The sequence below is a fragment of the Gracilinanus agilis genome, chromosome 1 (genome assembly GCF_016433145.1).
Source record: "Gracilinanus agilis isolate LMUSP501 chromosome 1, AgileGrace, whole genome shotgun sequence".
In the NCBI taxonomy this organism is placed as follows: Eukaryota; Metazoa; Chordata; class Mammalia; order Didelphimorphia; family Didelphidae; genus Gracilinanus; species Gracilinanus agilis.
Genome location: NC_058130.1, coordinates 450,499,844 through 450,508,944, shown reverse-complemented (window position 1 = coordinate 450,508,944; position 9,101 = coordinate 450,499,844). Strand labels below are relative to the sequence as shown.

The window sequence follows — 9,101 nt, the reverse complement described above, 5'->3', positions numbered from 1 at the left end:
TGTATTTACCAGAGGGAAAATGAAGATGAGCCCATTGTAGTCATAAATAAATTTGAAAGCATTTTCTGCTCTTATAATCTCTGGCTGTCTGGAAGTCAACTCAACTGGAGTCTTCAGAGTAATGGCTGGTCCAGCCTGGTGAACTCTTCCCTTCCTGCTGTTGCTGGTGCCAGCATCACTGCCTGGCCATCCCTATCACCAACAGTCTACCCTAGATGAGCCAGACACACTGGATGGGGGAAGAGAGACAACATGCTCCTGGAGATCACCATAGCCGTGGGGTTCCTCAACTTGTTGAGGACCTGGGGCTGTGTAAGAGAACAGAGACTACAAGTTTTCAGTAGGGTCCTTCAAGATGCATTCCCAGAACACTATAAACACCATTGGTTCCCAGAAAAGCCATTCAAAGGTTCAAGCTACCACTGCATCCTAATCAACCACAAGATGGACCCCATCATCAGCAAGGTAGCCAGGCAGATTGGACTCAACCTGCCTAAGCTGTACCGCCAACTGGCCAGTGAGTTGATCCTTTGGGTGGACCCTATGAAGCGACTTACCAAATTGTGGAAGATGGATCAATTTGTGTCCTCTACAAGGCAGGGTCCACTCCATCTTCTTATGGATTTCTCACTCTATGACCTACACCTAGGGGACAAGGTGTACATAAAGAACTTCCAGCACACTGGAGGAACTCAGCCTGTCTGGAAGGTCCATTTCAAGTATTATTAACCACTCCAACAGCTATAAAAATTGGAGAAAAGGACTTTTGGATTTATTGCTCACATGTAAAGAGAGTACCTTCTATCAACACTGATTGAATGTATCCTGTCACATGTATTAGAGATAAAAGTCCATAGAAAAGTAGACACTGTTTTGATTGACACATTGAATTCCTGAATTTTTATTTTATTTTATTGCTTTTCTTTTTATTTTAATAGAATATTTGATTTTTCCCCTTTCATATTTCTTGTACTTAAAGTATATATAATTAATATTAATCTTTTTTGATTTTACAGTAATCTAAGCTTAAAATATATTTATTCTAATATTAATTCATACCAAAAATCTTTAGACTATGGAAACCTGCCACTTATTGATGAATGTTATGGGACTGGATTAATGTTTGTGCCTGATTCCAGGAGAAGGGAAAAAAAGAATAATTATATAGTGCCAACAAGCACAAGGTCAAGGAGACCAACCAATCCCAATAGGATTGAGGATAATCTGCACAGTGCCTAGAAGCACAAGGTCAAAAAGTCAAAAAAGAAAAATCAAACCAGTTCTGGTAGGATTGATGAACTTCTATGCCAATACGAAAGGACTTGAACCTAGTGTGAGACTCGAGGTTGCTTAACATATGTTGAGATACAGGATGCCTTGTATCACACTCTTTGTGAAATACTTTCTATCAAGTACTTAATAATTGGCTGTCCTGGCTCCCCTATCCCTGAGAATGAAGAACTTCCCTTTTGCACCAAAATCTTTTTTCTCTCATAATATGGGAACTTCCTGTAGTCTTGGTTGCCAATAAGTAAGTTCAATATTACTGCATTTTGTCCTATAGACTTGTGGGACAGAAATTACTTTATTTTTTTAAAGGAAATGGGGGTAAGTGACTTGCCCGGGGTCACACAGCTAGGAAGTGTCTGAAGTCAGATTTTAACCTAGGACCTCCCATCTCTAGGCTTGGCTTTCAATCCACTGAGCCACCCAGCTGCCCCCAGAAATTACTTTAATTAGACCCTAATACAAGGGCTTACTATGAATTTATTATTGTTTATTCAGAAAGGTTTATATACATAGATTTGATATTTTGATCATGATTTTTGAATTTTTATTTCTCCCAAAGTTTAATTTTTCTTCCAATTGTTTTTTCTTTTGATAATTGACTTATACACCCCATGACTCAGTGATGTATTCTGAGCTGATCTGGTTGTTAGAACATCCTCTTCAGGGGGGGATTGTATTTTCATAAAAATCAAAGATTTAAAATTTTGTTTGAGAAAAAGATTTCAGGAAAAGAAGCTTGCTAACCCCTTGAATCCCTAAAGTGAACTGTTTGGAGAAAGATGCCTACAGAAACCTACACTGCATCAAGAAGATCCAGAATGAACTATGGGGTGCAATTGATTGAATTGAAGGGGTTGAACACAATTATTTTGAATGTTAACTTTTTTGCCAAAGGGGACTGCCCCATAATTGGCTTTTTGTCAATGTATCTAGCAAACATTGATTTTGTTCTCTTTCTCTCTCTTCTATTTCCCTCTTATTTCTAACTATTGTAGTTAGAAGATTTTGGGGGGTAGGATGATTATTTCAAATGATCAGTTGGGGAGATGAGAATCCCAAATGATCAAAGGGGAATTGTGAAGATCGGATTAATCCTACCCTGCTTATTTCAAGATTTAATCACCAAAAGTATAAACACCACAACTTAATACTCAAGTGGGGAAGTCTGTAACCCATATGTGTGAAAGTGGGTGACAAATCAGAATCAACTGCCTGCCCCCTGAGCAGTGCTAAGCAAAGCCTTTGTTGTGATTTGTACACATAAAGGAGAGGAAGGCACAGGAAGTGACGCAAAAAGAAGCATCTTTAAAATGGAGTTACAACTTCCTGTAGTTCAGTTCTGCTTTGTTCTCCACAGTTGGAGTTGGAGTTCAAGACTGTGCTTACTGTTATGTTTGTAATAACAGGGATACTGGGAAGCTGATGGACTGGCCTGGGCTAGGAGTCTGCAAGACACTCTCCTCCACAAACAGGCTTGAGTGAGTGGGGAGGGGGTAAGGTACTCCTTGCTCTCAAACCCCTCCCCCCAAGCAGTTGGTTTTCAGTTGAAAATGGAGACAGGGCAGTGTGTCTTCAAGCAAGATTCAGCAGAGGCAAATCTTTAATGATGTTCCCTTTCTCAAACTTATATTCTCCACAGGTCTGATTGAGGGACAAAGGAGAAGCTTGATCTCTTGATATTAAGGGCTGAGAAGGATCTGACTTCTTAGGCTGGCAACTGACAGGAGCCAAGCTTAATGGCTGTAGTGAGTATACCCAAATAATACTCAGTCACTACTACTAAAGATAATGCTTATATTGATAAAAGAAGGAAGGGGAAGGCAGGGAAGGGGTATCAAGGATTTGGATAAACTGGGAAGCCCTGATCAGTTAGGTAGAAACTGCCCCTCCCCACCTCCACCCCCACCCCCCGGAGGGAGTGGCAGACCTTTAGCTAACTTGCCCTCAAAGCTAATAGTAATTACTCCTAGTATCTAAATAACTAAATGAACAATAAAATGCTATTGCAATGAAAGGTCTAATTCCACTAGACAGGCAAACTCCTGAGTAGAAACCACAATGGCTTTTGCCACTAAGGCCTCCCAGGCAAACCCCAAACCAGGAATAGTGAGCAGAGAAACTGCTCACCTCAACTCCCTGGAGTCAACTGTTTCCCTCCCAACTGCCCCCTCACCCAAAGTTCTCCAGGGGGGTTCCCCTGGAATTCTGGGTGAGGCTTGGTCCTGTATCCTGCAGGAATTCCATCCTGCCATTTTCTATATTACATTACTGAACCTGAGACCCTGGACTTGGTGAGACTGTTCTTAAATTTCTCCCTTTGAACTTCCACATGGTGAGTAAAGAGGTTGACTCCCTTTCCTTGGCTTTTCTGGAAGCACTAGACTCAGAAGAGACCTTTCGTCTTGGAGGAGCTTAGTGGCTAGAAGCCTTGCTTAATTCACCTCTGTGACCCCCTTTTCTGGGGCCTCTGAAGCCCTACCTGGTTTGGACCTTCAGACTAGGCTGGAGTAATCTCTCATTCTCTCTCATTTTCCCTACTTCTCTCTATTTGTAAATAAACCACCATAAAAGTCATTCTGACTTGAGTTTTTTTTATCTGGAATTGAATAATCAATTCCTGGTGACCCTCTCTTCAATATTCAAAGCAATCATAATTTTCCCCTTTACATTTCCTAGCAGTAGTCTATAATTTATGATATAGTATTTAGCTATTCAGTTTTCTGCTGTTAGTGCCTATTCAAGATAAATATAAATGACTAGTCAATTCATTAGTCAACAGCACACATAGACAGAAAGACATACACATATAAACATATGCCCCAAATTGTTGTCCTTATTGTTTTGTTGTTGTTTAAGGAAGCTATGTCTTGAGACTATCTTTTACCTTTCTTTGAATCCCCAGTATCACAGTTAGTAATTATTAGCATAAATAATCAATATGGAAATGTGAAAGTGAGATATAATCAAGTACTATCTGATTTGTACCAGGTGATCTTCTTCTGTTTTTTTTTACCCTACAATGGTTAATACCAAATGTTCATTGTTCAATGGAAATTTTAAAAATGTATATAGCTCTGATACTGAATTGTTTAAAGCCCTAATTTCCTAGTATAATCCTCATCCAAACACCAAAGTACATAAAATCATGGTCTCAGAAGTAGTGAAGGGAACTCTTATTCCTTTCAGTTCTCTATTCCAACCTGTCCTCCAATATTCTTTGATTCTCTTGTCAGACTAATCTTTTGATCTGTGAGAGATATAAAGAAAGGTCGAAAGTTATCCCTGCCCTCAAGAAGGTTGGAATCTAGTGTTAATCAATTAAATAAAAATTACGGTCAGATTCCTTTGTCATTAATTCTAAGTATAAAAAGAGCTGAAATAATAAAAGCTGTAGTAGCTCTAAGTTTTTTGAAGAGATAAGACTTAATATTGGTCCTGAATGATAGTTTGAATAAAAGCAAGGGCACGACTGTTCACCATTGCGCCACACTTTCCCCTTCCTGTTTGAATCACAAATGCAAGTGCTAGCCAGCAAAGAAAAATTGAACAAAGAAAAATAGTGAATAAAGGCCATGATACTGACTGGGCTCAGAAGAGTGAGAGTACAAGCTAAATGGTGTTATTTTTTATGATTGTAGCTACTGAGTTAAATAATGGAGGTCATAATTCTAGCCTAGCACATTGATAAAGCTTTGCCAAAGGCATTAGTTAGTCATTCAATAAGAATTTGAGTACTTTCAAAGTGCCAGACACTGTGTGGTAGGAATACAAAGAAAGAAAGAAATGTGATTCTTGCCCTTAAGGAGTTCACATTCTAATACAGGGCACAATAGGCACAAAAAACGTATAAATGTACATACGAGATAGAGACAGAATAAATAGAAAGTTGTCAAAGAAAGAAGGCACTTTAAGAACTGGTGGGTGGGTTGGGAGATTGAGAAAGGACTCTTAGAAAACTGGTATTTTAATTCATCCTTGAAGAAGCCAGAGAAATCAGTAAGCAAACTGAGAAGGGATAGATTTCAGGGCATACAGTTCATCCAGTGGAAATGAAGAAAGTCAGGAGATGGAGTATCATATGCAAGAAATACCAACAAGGTCAATGTTAATGATCATAGAGTACATGAAGGAGAGTAAAGTAACTGACTGGAAAGGTACAAAGTGTTAGATTGTGAAGATTTTCAATGCCAGAAAGTTTTATATTTAATAGTGGAGGTAACAGAGAACCACTGAAGTTTACTGAGTAGGAAGGGAGTAATATAGTCATACCTTTGCTTTAAAACATTAATTTTGGAAGCTGATTGTGTCAGGAAAGAACTAGGACTGAGAGACCAATCATTCTCTAAAGCAATAGGAGGCTACTGCAATGAGATAAGGGAAGGCTGTTCAAGAAAGGCAGCAATCTAAATAGAGAGAAGAGAGCACAAATGTGGGTTCTGGTGAAGGAAAAAACAATAACACTTGGCAACAGGTTGAGTAGATGGTGTTGAGTGAGGGAATTTCAATAGTATTAGAAATATTGGTATGAAAAGAAAGTTATTGGGAAAAGATAACATGATATTGCCAAGTCTTTGGGGTGAGAGAGAAGAAAGACTCCACCAAAAAAAGGTATTATTCCAGCCATATGAAACAGGAACAAAAGGACTCAATTGCGACTTGCATCCATAGTAAGACAGAAGAAAGATTTTAAATGTGATACATATTACCTGGTTTCTGGCATATACACTGAAGAATTTATTAATATAATTTAATGCTTATTTTCCATATTATTCTTCACCTTCCACCATCCATTTTTAAAAACTTCTCCTCTTACTAGAGAAGGAATCTATTCTCTTCATACCAACTTCCTCACTATCCATTTTTTTCTCATTCTGGCACCATTATCCTAAGGAAATTTCTCCCTCTAGGATCACCAGTCACTTGCTAATTGCCAAATTGCTCTTTCTCAGTCCTCATCTTTCTAAATCTTCCTGTAATGCTTAACCCCTCCTCCTTGGTTTCTGTTGCCTATCTCCTTCCTGGTTCTTCTATATTGACTACTACTCTATAATTGACCTTTCTTAATCTCTCCTTCCAGTGTTTATTACAGTACTTGGTAAGATGGGGTTTCATAAATTCTTATTGACTTAACTTGTTCTTTGGGGAATGTTTTTGTACTTAAGACCTCTTCCTTCCCCCCACTCTTCCCTCTCTTTACTCTGCCTTTGCATTCTCCATATGATTATCAAATCTGTGTCTTAAGGGGAGACATCCTCCAAGATTTAATCCTTTATTTCAAACTGCCTGCAAGAAATCTGGATCTCTAGCTCACATCTTAAACTCAACAGAAACAAAATTAAATTTATCCTTTTCCCTCCAAATACTGCTCTTCTTAAATTCCCAAATGTTGTTCATGGAATCATTACCTTCATGGTCATCTAAGCCTAAAGCATTAGAATCATTCTGATCCTTCTTTCTGTCCTTCATTCCCTAAATCTTACCAATAACCAAGTTCAGTTTATTTATATCCTCCAAGTATATTTCTTCATTCTATTCTCTCCTTCTTCTCTTGCTGCTAATCAAATGCAGATCCTCATCATTTCTCAAATAGACTTTTAAATCCTATCTCTCCCATCAGCAATTGGTTCTTTTTACCAGTGGTGTCAATTCAAAAAGAAATCATACAGGAGGATCCATATAGGACATATATTGACTTAGAAAACCACACATTAACATCATCTATGTTCTCTTATGTTTTTATTTATTTGTTAAATATTTTTCAATTATACCTTAATCTGGTTTTAGCCATAATTAGGAGTGCTGCTTAATGCCCTGTATTTAACTCCTCTACACCACTAAAAAGGTTTTTAAATTTTTATTTAATTTATTAATTAACATTTCTCCATGGTTATAGAATTCATGTTCTATCCTTCCCCTTCTCCCACCCCCTCCTATAGCCCACACAAAATTCTACTAGGTTTTACATTGGTCATTGATCAAGACCAATTTCCATATTATTGATATTTGCATTAGGGTGTTCATTTTGAATCAATATCCCTAATTATATCCCCATTAACCAATGTGATCAGGCAGGTATTTTTCTTCTGTGTTTCTACTTCCACAGTTCTTCCTCTGAATGTGAATAGCATTCTTTCTCATAATTCCCTCAGAGTTGCCCTGGATCATTGCATTGTTGCTAGTACAGAAGTCCATTACATTCAATTTTACCACAGTGTATCAGTCTCTGTGTACAACGTTATTCTGGCTCTGCTCCTTTCACTCTGCATCAATTCCTGGAGGTCTTTCCAGTCCACATGGAATTCCTCCAGTTCATTATTCCTTTGAGCACAATAGTATTCCATCACCAACAGATACCACAGTTTATTCAGCCATTCCCCAATTGAAGGGCATACCCTCATTTTCCAGGTTTTTGCCACCACAAAGAGCATGGCTATAAATATTTTTGTACAAGTCTTTTTCCTTATTATCTCTTTGGGGTATAAACCCAGCAGTTGTATGGCTGGATCAAAGGGAAGGCAATCTTTTAGCGCTCTTTGGGTATAGTTCCAAATTGCCATCCAGAATGGTTGGATTAATTCATAACACCAGCAATGTATTAATGTCCCAATTTTGCCACATCCCTTCCAACATTCATTACTCTCCCCTGCTGTCATTTTAGCTAATCTTCTAGGTGTGAGGTGGTACCTCAGATTTGTTTTAAAATTAAATACAAATGCATGAAAAGTTTTCTTAATGAACTAGATCTAAAATATTGGAAAAATATTAATTGCTCCTGGGTAGGACAGCTTATATAATAAAAATGACAATCCTACCCAAATCAATCTACTTATTCAGTGTCATACATATCAAACTACTAAAAAACTTTTTCATATAATTAGAAAAAAATATAAGAAAGTTCATCTGAAAGAACAAATGATCAAGAATATCAAGGGAAATAATGAAAAAAAAAGTGATGGATGGAGGCCTAGCAGTACCAGATTTTAAACTGTACTATAAAGCAGTAATCATCAAAATGATATGGTACTGGCTAAAAGACAGAAGGGTGGATCAATGGGGTAAATGACCTCAGCAAGCTAATGTTCGATAAACCCAAAGACCCCAGCTTTTGGGACAGGAACTCACTATTTGGCAAAAACTGCTGGGAAAATTAGGTTTAGATCAACATTTTATATCTTATACCAAGATAAATTCAAAATGGCTAAATGAATTAAATATAAAGAGTGAAATCATAAATAAATTAGGAGAATGTAGAATAGTGTATCTGTAAGATCTGTGGGAAAGAAGAAATTTAAGACCAAACAAGAGATAGAGAATATTACAAAATATAAAATGAATGACTTTGATTACATCAAATTAAAAAGGTTTTGTACAAAAAAACCAAAACCCAATGCAACCAAAATTAGAAGGAAAGCAAAAAACTGGGAGAACATTTTTTTTTATATTTTATAAAATGTATTAGTAATCGCTTAAAGTAGAAGAAATAGAAGTACAAAAGCAAAAAGTATGACCAAATGAATAAAATTCTCCTGCCTGTCTCTTTCCCAACCTTCACACACACCATCTTCCTAGGAGCTGAGAGAGCGAGGGATAGGGTCATCTCAAAATATATCTTCCCTACGTTAGTACTTATGTAGTATACGCAAATGGGATCCTGGGAAAGAGAGTCCTGGGGAGCAAATTCTAATTATACAGAACCAAGAGAACATTATATATAGCAATGGAAATATTGTTTGAAGAATTACTTGTGTATATCCATCTCCAGAGAAAGAAATGATAAATAGAAACAAGATATAATTATATATATATATATA

The 9,101-nt window shown here is 37.3% G+C and overlaps 1 pseudogene; it reads left to right on the top strand.

Annotated features, from left to right (window-relative positions):
- The first annotated feature begins 252 nt into the window (after nt 1–252).
- LOC123252770 overlaps nt 253–9,101 on the top strand; it is a 184,754-nt pseudogene continuing 175,905 nt past the window's right edge.